Consider the following 14,568-nt stretch of genomic DNA (forward strand, 5'->3'; position numbering starts at 1 on the left):
GCTAGCTTAAACCCTTATGTTCACCTCTGTGTATTATGGCATTATAAATTTCTGAAGGATATCTATATAAAACATGGGGCTACTGTACAAAAGCTATACTTACATGCTTGTTTTCTTATATATCCTAGTAAATGAAAGAATGTGTATTTTAGTTTATAGCCTAGAAAGTGTAATTAACTCTGGGTAAACTAATAGAAATGTGTGAGAATCTAAATATTTTTTCCATGTATCAGGATGAAGATGGTTGTCAATCCAGTCAATTGGTAGTAATCTCAATAGTTTCTGCCAGTATTTGAAGTATCAAATCAATACAGAGGGTTTCTGAGCATTGCTGAAATTTCATGAAGCCCGGAGAATGAGAGATGGCAAAGTCTTGGTATCTTCAAACAGAAATCTAAGATTGACCCCATCTGATTCACCACAGGGCAGAATCTACTTTCAGGAGGCACTAAAGAGGCTTGGAATGCAAATGGCAATACAGTAGAAAGAGTATCAGGGCGTGGTGATTGAGATAATTATTGGTACTAAATACATCCTTCCAGACTGCATCAAAGATGGAGAAAATGCTCCAGAAATGGGACCTGCCTTCCCAGTGGCTTATTTTGGTCCCAGATTAGTACAGAAGGACATGATGTGGTATGTTAACTATACCTTTTCATGAAAAACAAGTTTCACTTTTAACACAGTTACTATGGGAAGATAAAACATTAACAATTTTAGAATTTTGTCCCCTACAAAAGTATGTAAAGTCTCTGCTCATTTAATGTAGCTTAATATTTCATCAATCAAGTCAAATTATTTCACTAAACTTAGTGCCAGCAGGTAGTGATGTGCACCAGTCCCACACATGATCACATCCTCTGCTAAGAGTCACAGTAAATCATATGATACACAGATAATGTTCTGCTTCATAGCGTGAGCAAAGAATTAGAGGTGCTGTTACAGCCTACTATGTTTAGTATTGGTTGGGCTCTGAAACATGTAGCCTGATGAGAACGCTGAGAAGCCTGAAGCCATATAGGGACTACTCAGTAGAAGCTGGCAGCACATTTTCACTCTGTGCATCACCAGCCACCTCCATGGCTTTCTTCCTGGCTTCCCTTTGAATTTCTCCATTATGGTAACAACTGAAAAGAAATAGAGGTCAGAAAACACACTAATTAAAAATGAAAGCATTGGTTTCTATTCAAGCTCCGGCACTAAATAAGGGGAAAATTACAATTTCTACTGATCTTGCCCTCAATATTATCGTCTCTAAAATAGGAATGTGACCTATCATAGCTACTCGTTTTTACTTTTTCATTTGAAAGTCATTCATGGGTATAGATTAAACTACAAGAGGATAATTAAAATCACTCAAAATTGTCCACAAATAATCTACTTTCAAATTTGTGGATACTGTTATACTTTTTCCTCTGTATACACACCCTTTCTGGTTTTGTTAAAAATCTCTGCATACCTTTATATAGTAGCTTTTTTGTTTACACCTATAGTTAAATAATACTCAACATTGAGATTAATATAATTACATCATTTCCTCCTTTTTCTCCTGGAAAACCCTCCCATGTTTGCTCACTTTCAAAATCATAGCCTTCTCTTTTTAAATTTTGGAGATATATATATATATTCTTAAATTTATATATAATATATATATGTATTCTTCATGAATACAACCTCCTCAGTCTGCATAACATTACTTTTATATGTATGTTTTCAGGTCTGACTCTTTGGTATTTGATTACTTCAATGTCCTTCACTGAGAACGACTATTTCTCCCACTCTCAGTGTTCCTAAGTTGCCCGTAGTTCTATGCTTGGGGCTGAGCCCTCTTGAGTTTTCCCCGTGATGTTACAATATCCAGTCTTGTCATCCTAGTTCAACTCCTGTTGAAACATCCATGTGGGTAAGACTTCACATGTGTAATTTCTGACATGGGAAGAGACACAGTATCCCAGCAAACTCTGGGCCTTGGGCTTTTACTATCTCCACATTCACTCTTTTTTAAAAATGTAAAGTCTAAAGCCTTCAAAGTGAACTGTACATTAAAACTAAATTGTTGTTATATTACTCTGTCATTATAGGATTTGATAAGAAAAGGCTAAGAAGTAGCATTTAGTGAAAGGCGGACTTTGTACCAACCCATGTGTTTGGAACTTCTTTTACACCTTTAGCTTTAATAGCTTTTCACCCTAATGAGGTGCTAAAGACAGATATGCAGCTCTGAGGATGCTAGTCTGTGAAATGCAACTGCATAGTTGCTGACTAGTTTTGTGATTTTGTGACACTGTCTCTGGCTGAGTTTTCTACCAAGAAGTAGTGAGGATTATAATGATGCTGTACACCTGCAAAGAACTTTTTAAAAGATCCAACCAATAAGTACAAGCAAAATTTTGATTGCAATGGTATGATAAATATTATCTAATATTTTCTATTTTTCAGTGTCTAATGCCATACTATTCTGATTTAACCCTTCTATTAAAATACTAATCCACACAGTTTCAACTTCTTTGGTGAATAAGTGGGTTCCAAGAAGAAGCATTGTGTTATAAATGCAAACCTTTAAGGCCTTTAGCTTTCTAAATCCTTCTTCCCTAGCTTTCCAGTAATGTGAACTCCAGGAGATAGTTTATATTCCTGTTCTTGGTTATGGTTTTCTTTAGAATGAGCAAGTGCTAGCTATATTTGTGTTTTGATGGGATTTCAATGAGAAAATACATTTAGAATCTGTTGTTTTGCCTAGACAATAAGTACCTCTGTAAATGCTAGTCATTTATCCCTATCATTTCTATCAAATAATTTTGTTTGTTTTAAATTGTTAGTATCAGTGGGCAGATTATTCATGAATTTTATAAGCACCATTCACAGAATAAGGCAATCAAATAAATACCTAGACTCTGTGTGTTGGCAGCAGTGCTAGGAGGTGAGCTGCAACATTCTCAATGTTCTACAGTTTATCACAGTGTCCTGACATCTCTGGCATCATTTGTACTTAGGTAGATGCAAAAATGTACCCATTGTTTGATCCAATAACAGTCTTTACCATAAAGTAAGTTTCTCTCTTTTTTATTGATTTGATTTGCAAGATTTTATCCAAGTTAAGAGAAAACATTTTCTAAAGCAGCCTATAGTTCCTTCAATGAGCATACAAAATTATTAACTGAATTTAAAAGTAAGGCATGAGTGTGAGCAACTCCATACTATCCATCTAACAATTACCACACAATGGTTCCGCCATTGTAGCATTTAAACATTATTACTTAGTCAAATACATCAAGACACGATATTTCTTTTCTGTTTTTTGTTTTTCAAACTCAGATGTAAGTAAGTTCAAGGCCAGTACCCTAAGACTCATAACTGTCTAGACTCTTTAAAGATATAACTTAGAAATGTAATGCTTCCATATAAAGCAGAAAGAAAGGAATATTGTTAATAATCAAGGTGCTATGGGAAATCAGCGAAGATGGGTAGAGTCTCCAGTGAGTGAAAAGAAGTGGCCTTTCAAATACATTTTAGCAAATGAATGGGATTCTTTACCTCTGGAGGGGGTGGGAGTTGGGGGACACAAAATGACCTCTCTGGGGTGAAGGCAAATCTGCGCAATACAAGCAAATGGCGGGGATCCAATGCCTGTGATGGGGAAGGGAGGACTTCAGTGGTGAGCACCTGGGCAGAGTGGGATTTCATAGGAGATAAATGAAACTGTGGGCTTCGAGAGCAAATCCAGAGAGTGGGCTGCCCTAAAGATGCTGTGTAGAATCAAAGGGAGTGATGTATCCTAGCCAGGCTTCCTTGCTGCTATACCCACTTCAGAGTCTAGTGGTGGAAAGCTCTGGATGACTTAGATGAAATTTTCAGTTTCACCCCAAACCATATCATTTTAAGGTTAAGAGGTATTCTGTCTGAAGCAGAGTACGGAAGTTAAACTCTGTAGGGGGAAAAATTCTGTGGATTTGAATCCCCAGAATTGCAAACTTAAAATAGTCATCACTTTTCAACTATATCATTTCTTATCTTTAAAACAGATCCCTTATAAATTTGTAAAATAATAGCTGAACTTGTGTTTGGAGATAGGCCTCTTGTTTTGCAGCCTTGAATTCACAGATACACACCTGTCTCTGCCTTCTAAGTACTGATAGTAAAGGCATATGCCACTATACCCAACCTGAACTTTTTCTTGATTTTATTAGAAAGCCTTTAAAAATCATTCAGCACAAAGATTAGAGCACCAATCCTGTCAAGTTGGAAGTACCTCATGTCAAGCCCCTGCGTGCTTCCACAGCCTGTGGGTCTGCAGTTCTCACCACCACTGTTCCCTCGCCAGCTACATCCTGTTTGTCAAGCCAAGTTTACGTTTTGCATGGTCTCATTACTTTTCTATACTACTGAGCATATAATAAATGCATCTTTAATAACAAGGTTTTCGAGATTTCTCTTTTTCTTTCTATTGAAAGTCCTTCCTTTCTGAAATTATCAACTCAATACACCTTACTGTCACAGGTAGGCAGTAAGGATCTCAGTGTATTTTAGCATCACAGTAATATTTCAGGCTTCCAAAATGCCTATCTGAATCACTTAGTAAGTCATAGCCCCAAACACCCCACTCATGCCGCCAAGATGGAGGCGGAGGAGATTCTGCAATCTGATGGCTTCCTGGGAAGCTGTTGACTGCAGTGGTGATGGTCTTCTCCTGCCCTGTTTCTTTTCCTAATATGGTACATTTGGCTCTGTGAATCCTACCTGTGCATCTTTCAACTCTATTTACAAAAGAATGGAAGCAGTTTGCTGGCATTAGTCTGTGATGCCAAGGCTCCAGTGAAGGTTTTTTGTTTTGTTTGTTTGTTTCTCTCTTTTTTTCTTTTCTTTTCTTTTCATTCTTCCTTTTTCTTTTTTTTTTTTTAGGTTGAATATGTTCTTGTTTTCTTATTTGTTAATTTGTAAAGCCAATCCAAATGTGAAGAAAAAAATCAAATTTTGCCAATTTGAAAAGAACAAAAACATCTAAAACCTCCTTTAAAATTTTTCTAAGCTATTATGAGATTACAGACAAAAGATTGTACATGAAAGATTTTTTTTTTTTTTTGAAAAAAAAAATCAGGTTGCTTTGCCTTTCTTTTTCACTTCAAAAGTCTTTGTCAGATATAAAAAAGAAACTTACTCAAAATGAAGAGTAAATATAATTAAAATGGTCGCTTGCCTTGTCATGTAAGCTTCTTATGGGCAAAATCTGGATAAACTTAACACTATGAAACTTGGGCAGAAAAGAAAAGAGTGGGCAGGGAGAGAAGTTTGATTTTTATAAAAATGATATTCAATCTCTAATTGTTTTGGATGAGAACATTTCTCATGCATTGTTGTATTTCTCCCATGGTTTGCCAGAGACCTGGCAGACAGTTGCCTTGTCCTAGGGAACTAATGAATGTATGACAGAACAAGCACACAGGCCACTTTAGTGTGTTGTAAGCATGAATTTTCTCATAACAGGAACAATTTATAGTGCAACTATTTTAACCTAAAGGTATAATTGTTATTAAATACTGACCTCAAATGTATCGTTTAGCAGGTAGTACGGGGCTGTGATTAAGCCTTCACATTTTGGAACACTTTTTAGTTGTGAGCTTAAATTGCCTTTTGTATTAAGGAGTGATTATTAAAGTCCACTAATTGGAAACTTATGGAGGAAAATTTTATAAGATAATGCCATAATGTAGTTTGTAGTATTTCTGGCACATATTAAGTAATATATCCATTTGGCATTGTGCATAGTAAAAATGAATATAAGTATTACACATGGAATTTTTATACAAATTAAATGAATATATGTTATTATATGTATGAACATTCAAGAAACTGTACACAAGGCAAAAAAAGGATTCATTCGTATTGATTATTCTCTCTGAAAAGAAACATAATCTACTCGGGGGCAAGAATATATGTATTAATAGGTTAAAATCAATAATAATGAAGTTCCCATTTATTAATCATTGGCCTCCTGTTGAGCTTTAACATTCACTACCCTGTTTAACATAAGAGCTAAATGAAAAGTCTATCACTATTCAGATACACAGAAAGGAATTAAGGCATGGTTGAGTTCAGCACTGCTAGTACCTGAGCTTCCCCGATCCTCCTGCCTAGAGAGCTGGAGCTTTAACTACTGTGCTACTAAAGGAGGCTATGGACAATTGAGTTAAGTGTTCAGTCATGAAGAACAACATCACAAATGGACCAGCTGGGAAAGAGGTTCAGAGAAGTAAAAAAGTCTGGTCTTCAGGGACCAAAATACCATACACCTGAACACGATTATGTATCTACTACCTTTCTGCAGTTTCGATTATCAGGATTCAACCACCATCCAATAATATTGAATTAAAGTTCCATAAGTAAATGTTCATACATTTTCGGTTCCATGCTATTGTGAGTAGCTTGATGAATTCTCCTGAGTCTTACTGTGTCCTGCCAAGGGTGCAAATCATTCATTTTAACACTGTACACACTACTGACCTGTGGATCACCTAATAGATGTCTGGATTATCAGACAAACTTTTGAAGTATCTCAGCTTTTTATTCAAACAATCCTCATTTTACATAATTATAGCCACAATGAGTAAAATTAATGATACTAACAATTTGAATATACTATAAATAACTTGCAGTTTCCTTAAGTTAAAGGGAAATGCTTATCATAGTTATGTGTGTACATGAAAAAATAAAACAGTACATTATCCAGAGCTAAGTACATTCAGAGGTGCCAGCCACCCTGTGTCCTCTAACCCTTCCTGTATATGACACAGTCACCATAACCATCATGGAGAAGAGCCCATCTCCCTGGGTTTCAATTCTGATTGTACAAATTGACTGTGGTATCATAAGAAAACTTCTAATTACTATATTTTCAATAAATGGAAAAATAATAGTATAACCTAATTGTGAAGCTATAAAGGCTAAACAAGTTCACACACAGGATTACCATGGTACTTGGCATGTCTAAGCATTAAATAAATACATATTAAATAAACATTGCTTGCTTCTTTTTTATGTTATAGGTGATGGGAATAGTTTGAAAAATGTCATTCTTGGATTGCATTTTTAAAATGTAAAAACAAACAAAGTAGAATTTCACAAGTCTGGGCTATTAAAACATTTAGAGCATTGTTTTTGTTCTTTGTCTCAAGAGCTATACTTCAGTTGAACATGATGAGAAAGGAAAAGTCTATTGTATACGTAGGTGAAAGAAATTCAGAAAAAAAGAGTATGTTGCTAGCCTCTTGTGATTTTCCTTCCCTTTCTGCATGTCCATTGATAGTTCTGGTAACTTCTTTGAGAAGATAGTAATGTCAAGTTTTTTAAAGAATATTGTTCTTTTTTACGTTTCTGAACAAATAAATCTACTTCAATGTATAGAAAGGCTTTAGAATACTATTGGCGATGCTAAGACATAGCTTGTACTGTAATGTGCAGTCTGTTTTGTTAAAGGTACAGTAATGTACTTAGTAACTAAATATGCAGACACCTCCCTGCACATGAGAAGAGTAGGATAAAATTCAGTGACAGGGAACTAAAGGAACTGTTATGCTGAGCTGTGCCGTTCAGATGCTTCAGTCAGTTTTTCTGTTCTCATGAGAACAGCTGATTTGGCAATACAAGGGCAAAGAATACCAAAATGGCTAGAAGACCAGGCATTGGCAGTTCCATTGGTGATATAGTAGGAATGAGGATCTATGTAGGAATGATGAGATTTTAAAGTGCTTGTAATACAGTTCATGGGCAGCACTTAGCTGGTCATGGCTGTCTGCTAGTGACCTCACAGTAGCAATTTAACACATGGCCCTTTGCTTATGTCTATTTCAGAGGCTCTTTGAAGTCAGGCAGTTATACCACAACTATCATTTTTTGATGTTTTGTTTCTGAATGGATGTAGTTAAACACAGATCACATTTAGACTCTTCTGCAATGTTCTGTAGCACGCATCCCAAGCCAATATTCTATAAATCAATGGCATTTCAAGTTTTTACTACTTCATACAAAGTCAATCTTCACTCAGTCTTTCCCATTCTTTTAAATCCTCTCATTCACTCTTTCATTGATTGCTCTACCTTACAGACAGATGAAAGTTGACTTTAAGATTTTATGAGGTAATTTGATCTTCATTTTTTACTTTATTTTATAATCCCATTCACCTTGGCTTATACCCACTCTTTCTGCTGTATATTGAAAATTGTGAGCCCTTGATGCTAACAGTTAATGATTCATTCTAGAGCAAGGTGCAAAATGCTCTTGTTTTGGTTTTGTTGGTGGTAGATATGGTTGACTAGTTAGCATGTTGGTTAGTAAATTGGTAATTTTGTGGGTTTTTTTTTCCTCTGTTTAAAAACTTTCAACCTCACACTTCATAGATATATATAGTTTCTCTTTATATACCAAAACTATTTTCTGTGTGATATGTAAAACAGAGTTAAAGCTCAACCAAGGCCTCAAAGCCTATTTATCACAAAGCAGAACTCTTTCTGCCTAATCATTAGAGTGTTCTGAGTGACGCCTGACCAAGAGATCAAATTAGCTAAGCCTTGATTCTCGGACATTCCCAAGTGTTCCTACAAAACCTTGTATAGTCTCTTCTTTTCTATGCCTAATAAGAGATTCATGTTTAATACAGAAAACATCTGGCTCAGGTCCTCAGGTTTTGGTAGGAAGATCTCCACGAAACTGATAAACATATGAGACAAACAGTGCCAGGGCTGTGCACAGCGAAGGTCCCAGAAGCTTCCTCACCAAATATTTTTTTGAGAGCAGAGGTATCTCCTGGATATTTAACTTTCTTAAATGTAAATGTGGGTACGCAGCTTATTCTTCTCTAATAGATGTTTTAGGGTATGTACATGGAGAGTCAAGTTTGCTGCAAACTCCTGGTTCAAATATTACCTGGAACTTCATAAAACCTTATCAGTATTCTTCACATAGGAAAAACATTACCCGCAATAGGAATAAATTTGGAACATATTCTAACCAAAGCCAAAGCATAGTTAAGCATTTTAATAATGCTAAATTTGAGATGTTGTACAGATGAGATATTTTCCATACAAATAAAGAACAAAGTGTATAAAACCCCAGGACTTGCGCTGAGTTAGAAGCACAATGCAGCTGTCATTTTTGCATTTCCTGCTTTTCATGAAACATTACTAGTGATCCTCTGTCATTTAAATCAGCTGAGACTGTGGATTTATCTTAATTTTCACCCTTTGTTTCCCCTTTTTGTGATAGCAGTTATGAGATATGATGATGTAAAGTGTTTCTGCTTATAAAGGGTTCAGCCCTGTCCCTTGGCAGACTAAATCTTCTGGCTAATTCACTGATCAGTTAAATAGTCGAAGTTATTATTATTATAATTATTATTTTACATTTATATAGCACTTTTCTCCAAGGGTTTTAAGGCATTTTACACACAGCAAATTACCAAATAGAAATTAATCCTTATATCATCCTGAGGGGTAGGTACACTCACATTAATGAAATTCTACAAAAGTCCCCTTGTGTCACAGCTCTACCCCAATGCCCAGTGAACCTGCCCTTCCTTTACAAAAATAAAATAGAATGCCCATGGCATTTCAGGGAAAGACTAACAGGAGATCGTTGGGAAAACAGTCCTGTGTCCTGACTTTGGCATTCTGAGCTTCCTGGACAATAAACTATTGGGAGCAACCAGACATGTAGGGGTATTGACAGAGGTCACCCACCTAGGTAGTTTCATTTAATTCTTCAAAGAACAAGTTAGGATGTGATCTTAAAAGTATTTGATTACATACAAACCACATGGGAGAACATTTAAAATGAGATCCCAAGACTTTCTCACTCACAGAGATTCCCATTTAATTGCTACAGAAAGAGCAAAGAGCGGTGATTTTTGAAGCCAGTGGTACTTTGAGAAATGTGTCATGACTCAGGAAGAAATGTTACTACCTAATGTATATATCAGAAAATGATGGCTTAAGTAAGTAACATGTCACAATATTTGGCAGAGTCAAGACTAGATGCCAATTTGGCAAATTCCCAAATCTGTACTTTTTATTATTGTAATACTTACAGTACTTCCAGGAAAGGGTAAGTTTAGAAACAAGTGTAACGAGGAGTTGTAGTCTATGAACTGGCATAGACTGGCTCTTGCGAACCTCAGATTCATTTGGAAGCCGAGGCCTGGAGCACCATCAGCTGTCCTGCAGAGCTGACCTGCACTTTGCCATGTGCTTCTTTGTCTCAGGGCTATCTTGAACCCTCAAAGCAGCTGCTCCATCAGCTGACTACAACTCAGGAAGGACCCAAAAATTACAGAATGTTGAATCATTTACCCTGTCCAGGGAGTGTATCATCTGCTTAATAGGTGTCACCAGGAAAAATTTTTAATAAAACTCTTGTTATGAGATCAGATTGGCTTTACTTGTTTTGTAGGCAGACTTACTCTGAGAAGGGGGAGAGGATATAAAGATTTCCACTATTATTTAATATTCAATTTAGGACAATTTCATTTTTTAATTTCTTGACTTAATTTTTATTATTTTTTCCTTCAAAGACTGGAGCAAGCTATGGTAAGAGGAAGTACACTCAGACAGTAGATCCAGTGTTCTACTTGCCCAGAAGTTTCTGCATTCCATAGTGGAGTTTAGAGATGCTTATGGAATGAAGTTAGACTTTTCAGAAATGAGAAACACCGAGAGTGTGATAAGGAGTCTCACAGTCCATATAAACTTGCTTAAATTCTTTTCATTGGGTACTAAAGTCAATCGGATTGACAGGATTTGTTTTTTAGTCAAAAGCATGTATCACTTAGCTATGGATAATAATTATTGTCGTCCTCGTGAATTTTTTTTAGTCTCACTAACATACCGTCTATTCCTGGAAGTTGGTTTCTGCATCTAAAATTCTCTTCTCTGTTGGTGTATATGGATATGTTCATGTTTGTGTGCACCAGTGTGCCAGTGTGTGTTCATGCATATGAAGAACAGGGGTCCCCATCTTGTGTCATAGCTTCTGTAGTAGTCAGAGTTCTCTAGAGTCACAGAACTTATGGGTAGGTAGTATCTATATAGTAAAGGAATTTGTTGTTGACTTACAGTCTGCAGTCCAACTTCCAACAATGGTAGGCACCTGCTGTGAATGCAAGTCCAAGGATCTAGCAGTTGCTCAGTCCATACAGCAAGCAGTCGAGGAGAGAGAGAATCTTCCTTCTTCCAAAGTCCTTATGTAGGTCTCCAGCAGAAGGTGTAGCCCAGATTAAAGGTCTGTACCACCAGACCTTTAATCCCAGGTGACCTTGATCTCAGAGATCTCCCTGTCTTAATCTTCTAGAATTCATAGCCACTATGCCTCAAGATCTCCATACCAAGATCCAGGTCAGAAACTTGTATCTCCCAGCCTCTAGATTAGGGTCACTGGTGAGCCTTCCAATTCTGGATTGTAGTTCATTCCCTATATAGTCAAGTTGACAACCAGGAATAGCCACTACAGCTTCCAAGGCAGGCACTCCTGTCTCCACCTTCCTAGAACTAGGGTTACAGACCCGTTTGTCTTTTTTAAAGAAATAAAGTAAAATAAAACATGAGCACTTGAGATGTGAACTAAGTCCTCAGGGTTGCACTGTGCAGTCCTTAACCTGCAAAAAATATAGTCCTAGAACCCTTCTTTTTAAATACTGTGGCTATACTCAGTCACTGAAAGAACAAACTTTATTTAGACTTTCATAACCCAGGCAGTGTAGCAAAGTAGCATTTCTTTATTGGCAGAAGCAGGTAACCGTAGCAAATGAAGATGTATTCAGAGACGGTAAACCGCACGCTCCTTAGGACAGTGCAGTTTGTTCCTTGGCTTTTCAGGCTTGCTCTCTTCAATATCAGTTTATTGTCCAGCGTGGATCGAGATTTCTCTGTAACTATATAGACTACCGCTTTAAGAAAACAGCATAAAAACTCTGATTACGAAATTAAGCACAGAGCTTTGGAATAAGCCAGGCAAGTGAAGGGCCCTGGAGTTTAATCCCTTAAATTCACAGTCAATCTACCTCTGAATATCCCCATTTTGGGCTTTACAAAGGTACTCTTAGTAAATATTACTGTTTCATATAATAACAAGATTAGTTAAGGATAATGTCCTACTTTATGTGTGTAGTCTTTAGGCTAAAAATAACAAAACACTGTAAAAATAATGTGAACCTACTTACCAACAATTTAGCGGATTCCATGTAGTATTCATCTTTGTTTATTCAGGCTAACTCCAGCATAATAACGGTCAATAAATACCATTAGAGGAGACAGCTCTTTATGGAGCCTGGTATTTTGAGCAGTACTTGAGACAATAAAATACAGGTCAGCAAGAAATGTCAACAGTTCCTTTAAATTCTTTGTAATGGGATTACAACTGTATTGTAGAACTAATAAAGAAACTAGCATAGATTGGGTTTGTCCCATTGTCTTTCTCAGAGTTGTAAAAGATATAAGAGACACAGATATTTCACAGCCTTTGGCCTCTACCACCCATTTCTACACTTAATTATTTCATCTCTTCCTATTCTAGAACAAGTTATAAACATTTAGATTTTTAAAGAGATCTTTCAAAGTGCCATGGTACTGTTGCTGCTTTCTAATTGTTTGTTTTTCCCGTTAGTTTTTCCTGTTAACCCTCTCCCTGTGACTTACTCTAAAAATAATATTTAGTGGTGGTCTCCTGGTAGAAGACACTTAACATTTACAATTGAAATGTTAAGAGATCTAAAACTATTTCCTGTTTCTGTGATTTAAAAAAAAAGAAGAAGAAATATCAAGCCACCTTAAGAGAGAAAGGGCTCATTTATCAAAGCTTTAGGTTATAGGTCATCACTGTGGCGAAATTAAGGCATTAGGAACATATAGCAGCTAGACACATACAGAGTTAAAAGCAGAAAGAAAATGAATGTATGCAGGTTCCTGCTGTGCTAGCTTTTTTTACTTTTATACAGTTCAGGATCGCCTACCTAGGGAATAGTGCCTCCCACAGTTGGCAGGTCTTCCCTCCAAATTAAACTCAATTAAAGTAATCAAGATAATTCCTACAGACAGCCCAAAAGCCAAATGTGGACAGACCATCCTGACACTCTCTTCCCAAGGGATTCTAAGTTGCATATATACATTCTCTAACCTAATCCTCTGATATAGAACATTCTATTAAATATATGGAGAATATATTTTGGAGTACCATGTAAGAAGTTTAAATGGAAGTCAAAATGGTAAATAATATTGGCTTCTCAAAATTACTGAGTTTTCTTTATCTTCTTTATTGGCTAAGCCAGTTGTTTTGTTTCTGTTTTCTCATTTATTGGTCTCTATAGTGCCCACCTAAGAAGTAATTTCTCACAGTTCTGGGTAAAAAGAAATCTTCAGGTCATCAATACAGTTTATTGCGTGATGCAACTAACCAACATGAAATTCAAAAGCAGAAAAGAGAAAACCTGTGCAAGACAGCATGTAGCCGTGAGCAAACAATCACACTGTAGCCGTGAGCAGATCCTCTCTGAACACTGATTTCAGGCAGCCTCTTTTATCAGAAAACAGGTGCTCCCTTAACAAGAAAACCCTGAAGGAAGTGAAAGGGTTACAATTTTAGTTTTAGCATAATAATTGTAATAATTTGTATTTCAAGTTTTATTTATTTTTGTTCTTCCTTGTCTAAGTGATCAGCAGTCTTCAATGGTATTATAGTGTTGAGTTTTATGTTTCCAGAGTAGAAATAGCTTACTTAAAAAGTAATTTTTTATGCCTGTTTAGATCCCATGCTTTCTGTCTTGGCTGAAGATGACTCTTGTAAGAAATGGCCAGAGACTTGTAGCTTTAGAATATTCCTTCTCCCTGGGAGAGGAGTGAGATTTGAGCAAGTGTTTGTGCTGCATGGAGAAAATGCTGTGCATATGTAAAAAAAAAAAAAAAAAAACTGTCCTAAAAAACAGAATTGTAACTTCCCATAATTCACATGGGCTAACATTTTAGAAATGTACTCATTGCTTTTTATAAAGTACTTTAAAATATCTCCATAACAGATAATGTTGCATAGTCTATGAGTTCAGATTTTACATTCTCCCTTGAAGAATTCAAAACGGGATATTAGCATGGGTGGCTCAGTAATATAAAACTGTCTGTGTCATTTGGCATAATTAGTTACCAAAAACTACTTAAAAAATAATTCCTTAGCGCTGTGTTCTGTATTTGTCCACATCTATATGTGAAGACATGTTTCCTATTAGCCACAGCTCTCATTTCAGACCATCCATCCCATTGACTGTGGAATTTAAATGTTCATGTGGCTTACAGTTTAAGGCCAGTGACTTTTGGAGATTGGGTTTATGCCACAGTTCTCCACAGTGCTCCAACTAAGATTTTGGATCAGAGGTAAATAGGAATTGTACACATTGTAAGACATTAAGCAACATTCTGATCTCTGCTCACTAGATTCCAGTAACACTGTCAGTGACAGTCATCAAATTTATCTCCAGACATTGCCAGTTGTCATCTGTAGGAGAGAGAAATGGCAAAGGACCTTTGAGCTGAGAGCTCCTAA

At 36.4% G+C, this 14,568-nt stretch overlaps 1 protein-coding gene across 42 annotated transcripts in view; it reads left to right on the forward strand.

Moving 5' to 3' along the window:
• Zbtb20 (zinc finger and BTB domain containing 20) overlaps window positions 1-14,568 on the forward strand; it is a 758,704-nt gene that overhangs the window by 438,297 nt on the left and 305,839 nt on the right. The gene's annotated exons all lie outside the window — the stretch shown is intronic.

The sequence above is a fragment of the Mus musculus genome, chromosome 16 (genome assembly GCF_000001635.26).
Source record: "Mus musculus strain C57BL/6J chromosome 16, GRCm38.p6 C57BL/6J".
Classification (NCBI taxonomy): Eukaryota; Metazoa; Chordata; class Mammalia; order Rodentia; family Muridae; genus Mus; species Mus musculus.